The sequence below is a fragment of the Ixodes scapularis genome, unplaced genomic scaffold (genome assembly GCF_016920785.2).
Source record: "Ixodes scapularis isolate PalLabHiFi unplaced genomic scaffold, ASM1692078v2 PGA_scaffold6__148_contigs__length_123643588, whole genome shotgun sequence".
NCBI lineage: Eukaryota > Metazoa > Arthropoda > Arachnida > Ixodida > Ixodidae > Ixodes > Ixodes scapularis.
This window is the reverse complement of record NW_024609881.1, coordinates 59,181,290-59,198,135: the sequence shown is the minus strand read 5'-3', so window position 1 is coordinate 59,198,135 and position 16,846 is coordinate 59,181,290. Positions and strand designations below refer to the sequence as shown.

Genomic DNA, 16,846 nt, shown 5'->3' with positions numbered 1-16,846 from the left:
TGTACGAGATGCCCTATGACGACTTGCCCTATTTGACGAGTTTACCTATCCCGAGTTGGCTGCGACGAGTGGGCTTGTGACGAGTTCTCCTAGACCCCACCGAAACGTCCTACACTGAGTTGTTCGGATCCCCAGTCTGAAGAACCCAAGAACCTTGCGAATAAAGACAGAGCCATTTGACCCTCCTTGTATTTTTCTAAATTTGTAAAACGCCAGGTATCCGAGTTCATCAGAACTGCGGCGACTGGCGGCTTCATAGTAATATATGAAAACAGAACTTATGCAAACATTCACACGAGCGGTCGTTGAAACAGGGCGCTCTCACACTACCCCATGCCCCCCGCGCTTGGAACTATTGAATTTAAGAAAAAAAAAAGAAAGAAAGAAGCAATGCGGGAACGGGGTGTGTGTGATTCATGCTGAAAGCGAGGAGAGGGGGGGGGGGGGGGCACTTATCGTTCTTCTTTGTTCAGTATAGACTGACACGCGGGCTTGACGTCACGGAGCTGCGGCGGCGCTGCGATCGCGCCGGAGCCGGGGGGGTGTGTGTGGGCAAAAGCGCGCACATTTCGCATGGGCGTCATAGCATTTCAGCATGCCGCGAAGCATTGTTGCCATTAATTGCACAGAAATGTACAAGAAAAGCAGCGGAGCGAGTTTCCACAAGTTCCTGGGAGACCCTGAAAGGCATAGAAGGAGAATAATATCGGTGGATCGAAAAGAATGGTCGCCTCGCGCGAACGACCGTTTGTGCGGCAAACACTTTCTTGGAGGCAAGTGCGGCTTCCATTTCAATCTCCGTCTCGAGGTTTGCTTATGTGCAGGGAAACCGTCGTCTGATTGAGACCACCCGGATTTTGTTCCCGTGATGTTCGCGCACAAAGCACCGGCCAAGCGCTCGTCGGAGGCTCGCTACGCCCGTGCTACCCAGCAGAAGGGGATCGGCGACAGAACGGCATTGTTGTAGGCGTTACCGAAAAAAGTAACGAAATACGTTACTTGTTACTTGCAGATAAAAGGTACGCGTTACCGAGCTACGTTACCTAAAAATAAAAGGAACGCGTCACCGCTACCGATAAAATGTAACGCACATTACTTCTGCGTTACTTTTTTAAAATTATGATTTAACACATTTTACGGTTTTGACAATACAGGTCATATATCAAGAAACATTATGTTCATGCAGAAACTGAACGTAATTACTTTATCTCTTTTTACGGTTTTACCTAAACATTTACGAGGAAAAAACGCAAAGAAAAACATTTCTTGACGCCTAAAACACGGAAAAAATTGAAGTGTAATTTCTTTAAGACTTGGGAAGCTGTAACGACTAACGTAACTACGTTACTTGAAATAGTAACATAAGTATGTTACCCGTTAATGTGCCGAAAACGTAACGAGTAGGTTACTACGTTACTGAAAAAAAGAACCGCGTTACCAACAACGCCGTTACTTGTAACATGTTACCGCCAACACTGCAGAACGGACAAAGCGTTACTGCTTCTCATGCCTTGTGGTCATGAGGGTAGGAAAAATATCATACCTTGACTTGAAGACGCTGTGTGTATTTAATCAATTAATGAATACACACACTTCTGCGGACCCCGAGTCTGCTTATCCCGCCGGCAGTGCAGAAACCGACTCGAAGTAATCGTAGACCTCGAGAGACTTGTACACCTGCACCGTGTCGGCCGTGAACTGGCTTGAAGAAAAAACTAAATAAACGACGACGTGAGCCGTCGACTTCCGTGGCAGCAACTTTACGTCGGAAGTCCAGCAGGCCTTCTTTATGGCGTACGGATCCTCGTAGGCAATGCCGTCCACGCACAGTTTGTTTCGGTACCGCTGCCGTTCAGGCTCGGGCAACGAGCTCAAGTAGTCGGGCATAGCACACGACATACGTTGTGAGGAAATACGACGCACAAAGAAAGATACAAGCGTCCCTACAACGCCAACAACGAGCGAGTTATTGAAGCAAGCACTCTTTAATAAACATACCACAAAAAAATGAATGCGTCACAAAACATCACATTTGAGGTTAAAGGGAAGTGTGTACTGCAAATTGAAGAAAATCCGTACCGATATTCAACTACTATCAAGTTCGTTATGCACCCTAGTACTTTGCATTTGTAAGAAAACCAGACAGTGTATTTCCCACCACAAAACAAAGCCAGATATTGTGGCGAGCACAAACTCTGCCAGCCCAGAATGTAGCTCTTGCAGTTCGAGCAATGCAGCGTCGAATGAAAAAGTTATGTGCAATTATTGAAAACTCGATGAGAAATTGGCGGTGGACGGTGCACGTAAATACATTGAGGGAAATAAGAGATGCAGCTAAAAATGGGCCCCATTTCTTTTTTCATTAAAAATTTTTAGTATTCGCTTATAACTTTTGATTTCAATAATGCTCCATTCTGAAACTTTCGCATCTGGTTCGAACTGCTAGGGCAACATTCTGGTGGAGTTTCAGCTCGCAGCTATGTCCACTTAATTTTTGCGGTGCAAAAGACAGGTAGTGCACTTAAAATAAATAGGACACAAAAAGAAACACCCAGTACACTTAAAAGAAACGGGACACAAAAAGAGGTGATCACCAGTTACTGAACACAGCAATCCTGAAAGAAAGGTTCGTACAACGAAGAGGCTAACATATCACGAAACATTACGTGTCAGGTTGGGGTCTAGGAGAACCCGTCACGCGTAAACTCGTCACAGCCAACTCATTATAGGTGAACTCGTGAAATATTTCAAGGCCAGCTCATAAAGGGAAAAGTTGCAACAAATGGCAACTGGCATTTGTCCACTTCGTCACAATTTACATTTTTCAACGATTATGCATTTGCTACTAGACTTCAATAGCTGATTATGAAAAATAATTTACGGCATTTTTCTTCTTGAAACATGACGTGATCTCATTGTTTGCAACAAGTGAAGGATGTGGTAGAAGCTCTGGTTTCATTAAGGGCTGGTTACATCCCCCCATGCTTTGATTGTGCGTGCGCACTTATGCTGTCAATGGTAGAAAAATTGCGATTGGGGGGGGGGGGGGGAGCTTCAGCGTTACGCTTTTAGAATGTATGTGACAATGATGTTCAAGAATGAAACGACCAGAAATAATTATTTGACTGAAATTAAAGGAACGTTTAAATCTGTGTCTATTCGCAAGATAAGGTAAATGCGGAAGTTGACAATGGATGCAAAGTGCAAGTTAAAGCCATACATTTCGTGTGATGCTTTCGGCCATCAAACGAGGTCGAACACCGTTGTGGTCTCTCAGTCCCCTCAAGACATGCTGATTGACAGCCTGGTACTTGTTTTGCCGGTTCCAACCCAGAAAAACTTCTAAAAACGGTCTAATAACGAAGTAGCGCTTCCATGCACTGACGAGAGGGAAGACCAAGACAACATAATGTGCGTTGTGTTGCTCAGCATTAATAACAAAGGGAAGTCGAAACTAAAGGTAAGACCGAAAAGCTGATCACAAACGTTGCCTGCAAACAACCAAAATGAGAGGTTAATTTTCAAATGACAAGGTCGATGCGACCACTTTTTAGGTTAAAGCCAGTCCCCCAGCCAAAACTGAAAGGTCTGTGATCAATATTTCAAGAACGAGATGGTGAGCGCGACAACGTTTTCTACTACGGGTTCACCTAGAACGAGATTCCCTCTTAGACCAGTGACCAGTTTTTGTATGACAAGTTGGTTGTGACGAACGGGCCTGTTCTCTTAAGCCCTGTCCATAACTCTATCACTGCCAAGAAATTCATCCTTTTGGCGATACAAAGGAGTCTGCCAGTAGGTCCCTTATGTCCTGTGCAGTACGGCTGCTAGAGTTGGGCCCCGGGACCCTGTTGGTACTAACAGTCGTGATGTCCGCTCACCAAGCGCCATCCACTCTCTTTCCCCTCCTTTATATGTCCATGTAGCCAGGCAGGCAATACGCCTTATCTTCCATCAAAAAGTTACGAAGGCAGACTGCTACCTTAGTCATACATACCCTCACAGCGTCCCATTTGCTGCCATGCATCGGGCGCAGGAACGTGCGCCACCGGGAGGCTAGGATACCGAAGGCATTCTCCACGGTACGCCTTCCGCGAGAGAGTCGGTAGTTAAAAACTTTCCGTCGTTTGTCCAGTCCTCTTCCCGGAAAAGGACGCATTAGGTAGAGCTTCAACGGAAATGCCTCATTCCCGAGGATACACAGAGGTGGTGCTGGGCGCGCGACATTGGGGACTTGAAGGGAATTCGCAGCTAATGCCTTCCCAATGTTTGAATCCCTAAAAAAAAACTCCGCCGTCCGACTGATGCCCAGTGGCACCGATGTCCACCAAAGTGAATCGGCAGCGAGCATCAACAACGGCTAGAATATGCATAAAGTAAAACTTCTTGTAATTAAAACATGTCGTCTCCGAGTTGGAGGGACATCTCATCGCAAAATATTTCCCGTCAATAACTCCAATAGCGTTCGGGAAATTCCATTTGACCTCAAACTCTCTGCTGATCTCTTTCCGCTTGGCAGGTGTTGGCTTCTTCAAAAACAAGAGTGCCAGCGTCTCTTAGATCGCAGGCAACGTCTTCCAGAGGATGGAAGACAGTGTTGCCTAGTGCATCCTGTAGCTGACACCAACGTGTCTCCGGGATCCAGGCGATGCGAGGAACCTGGAAATACTGTCTGGATTGTCTGTGTAGCGCTTTCGATGTTGAGGACGGAAGAGATGTTGCGACCGACTCCGAGCTTAGGCAAAACGTTCTATTTTTTCCCTCGTTCCGCCGGCCTCGTATCGACGAGTAACGTCTTCGTCTTTTATCTGCGGCTTGGTAGGCCGATGGACCGCCACAGGGCTCCCACTCTAGAGCCGTCGCATGCAGGTATGTAGCGTGTAGGGGACGGAGCGGTTGAGCGGTTGCGGCTTCAGCAAGTGAGTTGGACTGTTTCCGTTGGCGTTTGATATACGAGCCGAACGACGTGGCAGAGAGCGGTGCAGAAGACATCTTGCACAAACCATGCAGGGAGTTGACGCTGAAGTCAGGCCTTGGAGCAGTGATGCAGCAGAGAGAGGGCACAACGATTTGTTCGTGCTGTGGATCCAATGTGAAGTAGGCTCGGTCGCAGCTCGGGCTCTCAGGTTTTTCCTCTCAGGTTGATTCATTGTGCGTAGATCGAAGGTAAATAGATTAGAAATATTACAGAAGGAGGTCCCAGAGTCAGAGACTGGAAAGGAACCTCCTGTTAATGGTAGCAATAATAATAAAACAAATTTACAGCAGTCAGAATAGAAAATAGATTATGACATGAATAAGTGAAACACAGAACTAATTGCAGTGATATAAAATGAACAAAATAACAGTAAGTTAAACACTCATAATAATTATAAACTTATAAATAAAATAACACTGAATAAACAGAGCAAGGTTATAACAGTTGGAATTGCAAATCAATTTTGAGAATAACTGAAATGCAGTACTAATTACAATAATATGAGAGACAAAACGGCAATTATCAAAAAGAGAGATACACAATGACGTCATGACAGCAATGTATGACTAAAAGGACTGAAGAAATATGCGATGTTTCTGCTTAAACACGTGAATTGATGGTGATTGCTTGATGGCTAAAGGTAATGAATTCCACACAGCCGTGGGTGAGAAGTTGGTGGTAAATTTACCATAGTTAGTCCTAGGCTTAGGCAATAACAAGTTATGATGAAAGACGAATCAAGTTATCTTATGCTGCGGAAACTGATTATCGTTAAGAAGTGTTAAAGCGAGTTTGCCGTTCACGAAATTATACACAAGTAACCCGAGGTGCGATTTGAACCCGGAACTTTCACGCCGCGACGACAAGTACCGGCGCTTTAACCTCTCGACCATGGCGGAACGCGCGAGGTGCCGGCGCCGGCGGATGTAGATAAATATACTGCTACCGCTTTTATCTCGTGTGTTTTTTTCTTTATTTTGGCTCCTATTTACCCTCCCTGGCCGTAACTTTACCTGCCGCTGCTACAGTGTAACGGGGCGGTCAATTGGACTCCAGTTGAAAGTCCCTGCAATCAGTTTCTGCGAGCGACATTAGGCTTTTGTGCTTGAAGTGATGCGGATCTCTCCTCATTAGGCATGGACGCTAGGTACTTCATTGTCCCCATGGAGCTGGTCACGTGACGTAAAAATCTCTCTTGGCCGCAGCCGCGACCGCAGCCGCAAGATAAGCAAACCGGCCCTGGGGGACGCCAATATCAGTAGTTCTAAAATGGGAATAGGCACCACAAATATAGACGACCTGTTGTCTGTCCTGTAAATAGTTGCTAATTAATCCTAGTGTGGGACCAGTTATACCAATAGCGTCTAGTTTTGCAAAAAGTATATTATGGTTAATTGAATCAAAAGCTTTAGAAAGGTCAATAAATAAAGCACCAGCAAATTTACCGCAGTCTATGGCTCTTTTAATATCATCAGTTAAGGAAATTAGTGCCAGGTCAGTTAAAAACCAGCCCTAAAACCAAACTGACGGGGTGACAGGACGTTAAATTTTGAGAGGTAGCATGTGAGACGTATAACAACTAGTTTTTCAATAATTTTGCTAAAGAACGAAAGAATTGCAATCGGACGATAGTTAGTTACAAGGCGTTTATCACCCTTCTTAAAAACAGGTATTAGCTTAGCGACTTTCAATACGCTAGGAAAAACGCCAGTTTTAAATACGAGATTTATAATGTAGGAAAGAACGTTACAGATTAAATGAGCTATTAGTTTAATATGAAAAGAATAAAGTTGTCAAGACCAGCACTTGTTATTTTTAGGTTATGAATGACAGTGCGGATTTCAACAGGAGATACGGGAAAAAGAAAGAAGCTATGAGGTAAGCGCTGATAATGGTGGTCGTGAGGTATAAAAGGCTGAGGATGATCAGTGAAAAATGAGTCGCTAAAAGCGTTCGCAATGTCAGATGGGTTATTGTAGGTAACGTTGCCAAATTGAACAGAATTTATGGGGGCAGTCGTGGTCGTCCTGTTCAAGAACGAGTTTAGTATTTTCCATTACTTTTTGACGTCGTTACCAGCACGGTGAACTTCATTCTCGTAAAACCCTTGTTTAGCATCTTTAAGCAGCCTAGCTAGTGTATTACTATAATTTCGAAAACGAATCTTTAGCGGTAAATTAAAGGGTTGTCTTTTAGTCTTTTTATATAGGTTATCTTTTTTTCGCTGGCACCTCAGCAGACTAAATGTCATCCAAGGGCTGTAAGGAGTCGACGTATTCCTTTTAGATGTGGTTATTGAAGAAGAAGCAGCCAGAGCCCTGGTAATAATGGCACAGAGCTCGTCAAAGGCAACCTCAGGATGAGTGACGTTAGTTACTGCTGACCAATCAGAGTTAGATATAAGCTCAACAAACAATGAAGTGTTTACTTTCTTCCTTGTTAGGCATACGTCGTTCTCATGGGAAACAAAATTCAATCGCACAAACACAGGGTAATGATCTGTGATAGAAACTTCGATAACGCCAGCGTCCGGAGATGTTAATGGATTAGACAGTGCGTGGTCAATTAGTGAAGCCTGTCGGCTGGCAGTGCACCTAGTGGGAGTGGTTATGAGACATTCGTAACCGTTGCCTTTTAGACAGTTAATGTATTCATTATAACAACAAGTGTTAGTATCGATTAAGTTATTATTAATGTCTCCCAAGATGATGACGTTTTTGCGTTCGATTGATAGTCTATGGAGCACTTCGCTAAGCGCTAAACAAAATTCACTAGTGGAGGATGATGGTGAGCGATAAATGCATCCAACAATAATGTTTTTTCCGTCTTGCGAAAAGAATGATTCATGGTATTCTGCCCAGACAGATTCACAGCTAGGCAGGTTAAGCGTTAGGTCATGTCGACGATGATAATGAAAACCAGAAGAGATAAATATAGCAGCCCCACCATGACTACTTCCAGCGCGATGGCAATATTCGGCTGAGTAAGAAGGAAAATCGTACCAGTTTTTATCGGATATACTCAGCCAAGTTTCAGTAAGGCAAATAATAGAGAACCGATGCCCAACAGAAGATAAAAAGTTAGTAATGTCATCGGTGTGCTTGCGCAAGCTGCGCGCGTTAAAAGGAATCAGCGATCTGCAAAGTGAAGAAAAGTAATGTTCTAGTTCAGAAGGTGAGACGCGCGATGCCATTATGAAAGTTTAAGAATAATTCAAGTGAAAATCGAAAGGTCTGAATCGGACGCTATGCGAAAGACGCGGCTCGCAGTATTTTGGCGAGCTTTGATATGGCAGTTATCAATCCAAAGGAAGAGCCAACCTTTTTCCTTCTTCAGTGTTAGTGCCTTGGAAAATAACCGCTTGCTTTCAGGAGACAAATGTTTGTTAACGAAGACAGACTGCATATGTTGCCCCGAGAAACCCAGTGAGCGTGTGTTCAAACGCGCCTTGCGTGCTTTCATGACAAACTCATTAATTTTATCACGGGGACAAAAGCGGGCGATGATGTTCTGCTGGCCATTTTTAGTTGGTACATGATGAACTATGTTTAGATCGGTGGGTGAGACGGGGCATTCGACCTTTTCCCCAATTGCGGCCATTACGGGGACGCAATCCTCGCCTTGGGTGCAAGGCACCCCCTTGATTTCGACGTTGTTCAGTCGGGAGTATTGTTCGAGCTCTGCAACTCTTTCCTCAGTGTCTCGTTTTCGATTTTCAGGGCTTTGTTCGAGGTGAATAGTTCCATCTGTTGGCTACGCGCTTTCTCAACAACTTCATTCAAAAGTTCAAGACTACCTGCCATTTCAGAAACCTCTTTTCTCATGCCACCGACATCTAGACCCGCATCCTGAAGCTTAACTTGCACTTTCACAACCAGCTGTTCAACAAGCTTATTCAGATTATCACTAAACAGTGCCTCCAAATCTTCAATTTTCTTATTCAACTCGGCACAAGTAGGCATCGTAAACACTCAAATGATACAGGGAACACGGCAAACAAGAACAGTAAATTAGAACTCGCAGCAGCAGCAGCAGTGGTGAAGGAAAAACACTTGTCAACGTGAATAGCTACATAGATATGACAATTCACTAACCTGGCGATAGTAGAAACCACACTTAGCAATGTGCTCTTGACCACAACCGCTGCTGCTATGAAGACGGTGTTCCTCGAATGTTGATTTATAAGGCGATGGCAGAAGCCCACGCACGCGCAGACGTGATGGCTCGGATGCGTCGGGACGAGCTGCCTCGTAGCGCTGGAGAGCGGCTCAGGCACGTGGACGAAAAAGGGCGCGTACCGAAGATGACGACGCAGGCCGAGAACGATGAAACCTGGTGATAGTAGAAAACCCACTTAGCAATGTGCTCTTGACCACAACCGCTGCTGCAGGGGACATGGCGGTCAGCTGTGCGACCAATACAGCGTCATCACCGGAGGTGACGCACCGAGCGGAGAACAATGCCCGACCAGCGATAAGGAAGCCCTGGTCGGTTAGTGAAGTGTCTTGTCAACAACAGTGTGGTCCGCCGTGACCACGGTGGAAGAAATACATTTAGGTGGTGACTCTGGCCGCTCTTCACGCGGGAAGCGAGCGACCAGATCGTGTTCGGAGCTAGCCTCGAACCCGGAGTATACTCTGTTTAAGATGTACCGCAGGAAATGCTTCAAGCGCGAGCTCCTTGCTCTGGGGCACATCTCGGCGGCACAAGCTCTCGTGACTTAAGAGCAGCTGCCAACGCTATGAGCTCGCGCTTCTAGCCTTCGCTGCGGCACAACATGAGGTGAAACGAAGTATGCTTAGTTCCGCGCCGCCGCGGAGGGCGCTGAGGTGTGAGCACCGTGGGTATGAGGTCTCTCCTCGGCGGCCGCGGTGTCGGGGGCGTAGCTTGCTCGCCTTTGTCGCGGTGTGGTGGTGGTTTGCGGCCAGTGGCTGGCCTCATGTTTTGCTTTGGCGCTGTGTCGATCACAGGTGCCACTATCGTGCACAAAGGTGAACCTTAAGCCGAAGAAGAAGTTATTCTAAAGGATGGGAAAGACGTCCTTCGTTCCCAACTGCAATTCGGGGTACCGCAAATGCGCAGAGCGAGTGTCCTTGTTTAAAGCTCCATCGAATGACGCTCGCCTTAAGCAGTGGCGTCGTGCAATCCCGAGGGCCGATCGCAAGTTACTACTTAGTCTCCCCATCTCGTTGATCAAGTGAAGACCAAGCTTGACAGTCTAATTTCTGTCGAAGACTGGAATGCGAAGATGTCAGGACAGAAAAGATTCAAGAAACCAGGGCTGTGGATTGCATACTCTATTATGTAACTGGGCTTTTTAGTGTGAAAATGAAAAAAAGCTACACGCTGCCCTGCATGCCAATACGCTTTCAGCATCGACAAGAACACTTCTGCTGAAGCAGCACTGACAAACGTGAAGAACAGGGGAGGCCTTATACACTCCAACAAGAACCTTTAACAGCTACTGGAGAAAGCAGAACAGTTCTTTGTAGAAAAGAAAAGCCACCAGACTGTCGACTGGGACACAATTCGACAGTGTTCTTGACACATGCACAATAACGTTTCCAAGCGCTGAACACAAAGACGAAACAATTGCCCAGTCGCTTCACTACTACTTCACCATTCGAATGCGACAACACTGTAAGTATATTACGATGAGTAGGAACAAACAAGCTCAAGAAAAGAAGAAATCAGAAAAGCAGCGCTCGTCTTAGTTTGAGAGCATGGGCGAGAAACACAGGATGTAGGGGATGGCGTTCTTTGATAGTATGCAGTGAATTCAGCTTTTGTTGTACATTTTAAAGCGAAAATATTTGTCAGGTATTTTTTTACCTGTAAGACGGGGTGACACCATATTGTGAGTATAGATGAAAAGTCATTTATGTCCTATAATCGCTACTATTGTTTGACTTTCAGTCACTGTGTCATCATGTCAGTCAGTATGTCACTATACCGTGTCATCATTTCAGTCACTATGTCATTATAAATAGAATTTTGTTATGCTCACAAGGTTTGTATGTTCCACAGTACAAGTTGACATTGTATGTATAAACCATTTGTAATGCTAATCCCTTTCTGCGCATGTAAAGAATCATTTAGGCCCCACTATGCAAGATTATTAGAATTTTTTTTTCAATAAGAAGGCAGGAGCAGGGTGGAAAAAAACCCCAGTCCTTCTATAAAGCCACGCAACGTGTGTAAGCAATTTACGGAACTGTTACCAAGCATGCTGTTTGATAAAACATGCGAGCACGACCCAGCTGTTTGCTCTAAATTACTCTAAATTATTGAAGGCCCAGCAGATCATGCCGGGAAGTTTTGCATTTATACGAGTATTTTGTCCCGTTGAGTCATGTCGGAATGTTCTCGTTAAAAAAAAAAAAAAGAAGTATCGCACGGGGAAAAAGGCAATCAGTCCCAATGTGCCAACATAAAGCCATCATTTCACTACACAGTACACAGGGACCGAGTGAAGAATGCATAATTTCCTTCACAAGCCCTCTATACAAGCCTTCAAAAGCCCCTCTATACTTGGGCACCATCTATCCCCGTGCGAGTGAAGCGCGCTCTGTGCGCTGAACATAATGTGGTCGGCGCGTGAGACAGAGAGTCATCACCTAAATGTATTTCTTCCACCGTGGCCGTGACTTGCCTTGCCCCAGCGTGGCGCCATGCGGCACGCCCCACACGTTGTGGCAGCACGCGACCGTGCCAGGCCAGCACCACACCACACAGATGAGCACAACTGCCGGGGCGACACCAGTGACTGTGGCAGTGGTGGAAAAAGCCAAAGAATGTTGACTTGCCGAGCCGGCAGGGTGAGCGAGGTGGTCGCAGCCCGTTCCTATGAGATGCCGGCGACAGACGCGACGGGGCAGAGGCAGTGTCGGAGGATCCGGATGCGGAGGCCGAGGGAGATGTGCTCTTGCATAATTGCCGAAATCCCAAGCCGTTGACGTGTCCCGTGCCGCGGAGAACGTTCCCCTGGATGGCAGGTGCTCGGAGTCGATCATCACGTCCGGGTCACCAATTTGTAGCGCATTCGATGTTGAGGACGGAAGAGATGTTGCGACCGACTCCGAGCTTAGGTGAAAATTACGTTCTGTTTATTCCCTCGTGCCGCCGGGCTCGTATCGACGAGTAACGTCTTTGTCTTTTATCTGCAGCTTGGTAGGCCTAGAGTCACTAAATGAGCTGCGCTTAGAGTATCGGCACTCCGTTCCCCGGCATTGTTGTGGGCGCCGCCATTTTGGCTCGTATGCAGAGCAGACGCAACTGCCGATCGTCATGATTCAAAAGTGCGACTTCCTCAGATTTAGATTCGTTGTTAAGAAGGTCACGCAATATTGCTTTGCTCTGTTACGAACTGTTTAAGCATTTGTGGAGGGCGGAAAGGCGTTTCCTGTGATTTCAGATAAAGCTTCAGATAACTGGCAACCATGATTTTACGACACAATATGGCCAAGTGTCGTTACTCTGAAGCGTAGCTTATTTAGTGGCACTAGGTAGGCCGATGGACCGCCACAGTCTGCATTAGAGAAATGACTAATCAACTGGCCTTATGATTGGCTACAACCTAACCCTAATATAATCGCTACTGCAACAACATCCTGCTAAGATACGCTATTACAAAGACAAATCTGAGTGATGCTAATACACAAGTGAGATTTTGTGAAAATGCTTAAATATGGTTATTATGCATAAATTATCTCCAACCTGCGTTTGCGAGTATTTTGTGAACCCTCGCAGTAATACTCCATACAACCGTCAGCTCGCAGGGTAGCAAAGGCTACAATCACGAGCTGGCCCTCGGTATTTGCCTTGAAGTGAGTCTTTCTTTAGAGCTTTCCAATAAAGACCCCCTGGCCGGTGCCATTTGCAGAGTCAGTGCGTATGGCACGTGACTCGCTATTCTCTCAAGCGATGAACATTCGCATGCTAGTCTGTGGAGGTCGCAAGCTGAGCTGCAGATTTGTAAACATTGGAAACGCGTATACATGACTTGCATACGATGTCATTCTACAGTGCTGGTGCTAGTAATGTTGGCTGGTGCTATTTTCACGACCGACTGTATACTTCTGACCTGTCAAAAGAAGGGTTCTGTATGGAACCCTTCTGGCAGTGCCGTGTCATGGCTATCGGTGGCTACAATTATGAGATGTTGGGTTGCTGGCTCGAAAGTCTAAAGATAAAGAGCCCATGGTCTTGAGCACCAACTGTGCAATGTAAATTTATCCCATTGTTTCCAGTCTAGACACTCTTGGCTGCATGATATGCACATTGCATCCCATTTTTAAAGAAATCAAGGTTGCGGACATTGTGTTTAGCACATGTGAAATGAAGTAACAGTATGAAAAAAAGTTGCTATTCTTCTAAATACCTTTACGCAACAGAGTAACAGTGCCATTTTCACGTTCGTCCACCATGACAATTAGATCAAGGAAGCGCCAGTTTCGAGACATTCTTTACATCTGCATAATCCGCAAATACAACTGGAACAGCATTAACACTAATTATACGTACTCAACCCCACTTAAATTAGGGCACAGTATTGCCACGTAAAAGTGGGTTTTGCCTGCAAGTCCTTACTAGCTTTTTCAGGCACAGAAGTTTTGTTGAAAATAGAAACCTGATTTTATTGTATAAATAGTCAAGTACGGTGCTAAGAACACTATTTTTACAAACTAAAAAAATGTATTACCGCGCAGTGACCGCATATGAGGTGGTCATTCCTGGTGACCACCATGCTGAATGGGGTGGCACTTATTTTTTATGGAAGTCAGAAAAACAGTTTTTTTCTTTCCTCAGGCAGAGTGGAACATCACACGTCTCGCACATCCACGTTGTTCTGGACGGCTTCGTTTTGGTGCTGCACCTTGCACACCTGCGGGGTGTACATCGTTTTGGTTGGTGCTTGCTCTCAATCAGGCGGACGTTCGTGTCAACGCGGGGCTTTGACTTTTTCAGTTGCACAGCTGCATCGGTAGAGGACCTCCTCTTGGCTTTGGGGGCTACTTGTGCTTCAGCAGTCAATGATGAGATCACACTGCGGCGAAAATCCTTCATTGTCATCCGCTCAGCTTCTTCAATCTCCCTGAAGATTATGTATGCATTCACCACGCAGCAGTCCAGGAAGTGAAAAAATATCCTGTGACACCATTTTTTTATTTCCGATCGATTTCGTACTGCCCTTTCATTTGGTCAAACTTGTCTACAAAGTTTATGTTTTTGTTATAGTCATGGAGAGCAGCAGGGCATGGTACCTTGGTGACGGTCCCATCCTTGTTTTTCCGGTCGACTTCAGCCCCCTGCGTGGGGTCGTGGAAGTTCGACAAAAGGTGGACACTTCTCTTGTCCTTCCACTTCATGCAACAAACACTCTCATCACTGACTGACCAATCAGTGTTCCCTCTTTCCATTTCTTTGTCGGCTTGCAACTTGGGCAGATGCTTCCGGTTGTGGTTCACTGTTCCGCACGCATATATTCCCTGTTCCCTCAAGTCCTTCAGGAGACCATAGCTCGTAAAATAATTATCAAAGAACACACGGTGATGCCTCCCAGATATGTCTTGACACAATTTCTTGACAACCTGTGCACCCAACTCTTTTTTGCACTCCGCTTTCGGACCTTCCAGAGTAGATTTCAAACTTCAGGTTGTAGCCGGTGCTGGCGCACAACATCCATACCTTGTATCCACGTTTCAAGGGCTTTTTCGGCATGTACTGCTTTAGGGAACTCCTGCCTTTGAACTTGATCATTGACTCGTCAATTGCGAAGTACTCCTTTGGTAGGTTGTTGCAAAGCTTCGTGAAAGTTCCGATAAAAGTGGCCTTACTTTATAAAGCCGGTCGAAATCAGGGTGGGCTCTTGGTGGCTGTAGCACATTGTCATTTAGATGCAGATGAGACAGCAGCCAACCAAATCTGTTCACTGTCATGATCTTCGATATGAATGGGTCATGCAGGTCCGGCGCGCTGGACCAATAATCCCGGTAGCTTGGACTACGTTTTATACCCATCAGGAGGTTCAGACCCAAGAAAGATCGCATCTCTTGCTCTGTCGTAGGAGTGTATGGTTTTCCAGCCTGCTGGGCATACAGGTTCGTCTGAAAAACCACTTCTTTCGTCAAGGAAGGGGTCCATAAAAGGCTGAAAATGGAAAAGGGATCTTTTTCTTCTAAATCAAGGATATGGCTTTGAAGCCGAGTGTCAGCCAGGAATTCTAGTGGTGGGTGCACCCTATAGCTCGGACTCCACAAAGGAACCTTTGCTGGGGCAACGGGAGTATCATCGTCTGTTTCCGAGTCGGTGGAATCACTAATCACGTGGCAATTCCTTGGCGATGTGGAAGAGGTGTCCCGAGCACTTCCATTAGGCGGGCGAGGTGGTTCCCAATCGCTGTCGCTGTCACTCGTGTTGTCCCCGCCAATAAGGCTGTCAGTGTCTGGGGATTTCTTCGCAACCATCTGAAACGGACGTTCACGTTCCTTGAACAGGATCCCCTTATCACACATCAAAATGCGAATGCCACCTCCATTGATGCATGGTGGTTACTGGTGGTAACCACCACATTGAAACGGGCAGCATCGCGTTTTTATAAAACGAAGCAGTTACTTCTTTGAACCACGTGCACGTTACACTTATTCACTGTCTCTCCCAGAAAAAAGGAAGAGGTAGAGCAAATTCTTACCGCTATGCTTGTAGAAAGCTTTCGGATGAAAGGTCGGAGGCGCCATGGCACGTGTTGCACGAAACGGAAGTTTTATTGAATGGAAGACAGCGCGGGGGAAGCTAGCGCCATCTAGAGTTATGAGGAGGAAGCTCGAACAAGAGCGCCGTTGGTGGTTATTGAGCTAGACCACCGTGCTGCAAGGGAAAAAATGTTGAAAAGGTGGTCACTGGGGATAACCACCGTGCCTGAAAGAGCTAGAGGCTGCTATACCGGCTGCCGGCACAATATTATTCGCAGAATTATACTGACAGACATGTATCCAGGATATTATTTCTTTTCTTTTCTTGTCCTTTTTTTTTTGGGGGGGGGGGGGGGGGGAGGGGAAGGGGAGGGCGCCGGCTTGCCCATGGCAAAACGTCATTGCTGGGAGAGGGGGGTCCCAGTAAAACTGAGTATTTCAGACCGACCAACCCCCGACCTCCGGCCCCCGACCACGACCCGCCCCCCTTCCTTGGCTACGTGACTCATGGGGGTTATTGCCAGCAATTTCTTTTTCGGGCTTAGTATGCCGGCTGCCGTAAAAATATCTGCGTATCGGGAGCACATAACAATACGACATTTCAGCATTACGACGCTCTCTCTGGCTCTAGACAAAGCGGAGAGACTCTATAATTACCTGAGAGAAATCGCAAGCCGCTCAGAGGGAGAGATCGGCGGACGATGCGTGGGCGCATGGACGAGACGACCGTAGACGAGGGCGAGCAGCCTGTCGAAGGAGGACTTCATCATCGTGCAAAAGAAAGACAAACATTTGAATTCCCGTTCTGTCGTTGATTTTGCAAAACGAATCTGACTTGATCTTTCCGGCCTTACCTAAGTACATGAAATGGTACTCGGGGTCGCTCTCTCGCAGTTCCTGGAGCAGATGATAAAACTCGCCGAAAACTTTCCGCTTATCGAAAATGTCTCTTACGTACATCGTACGTCTTCTCTTTCGTTGTATCCGACGCCACAGAATTACTGCAGCTATCTTTCGTTTCGTTTGCACGTCGACGTTCCTGTTGATTCTGCCAAGCACGACACGACCCGTCACCCGTGGAGAGAAGTTGGAACAGAACGCCGAAGCGGAAGTGCGCCACCGAAAAAGCCCTGTGCGCACGCGCAAAATGAGGAGGCGCGTTGGCCAACGTTTGAGT

The 16,846-nt window shown here is 46.3% G+C and overlaps 1 pseudogene; it reads right to left on the bottom strand.

Annotated features, from left to right (window-relative positions):
- Window positions 1-13,682: 13,682 nt before the first annotated feature.
- On the bottom strand, window positions 13,683-16,629 carry LOC120848646 (annotated as a pseudogene).
- Between the last annotated feature and the right edge of the window lie 217 nt (window positions 16,630-16,846).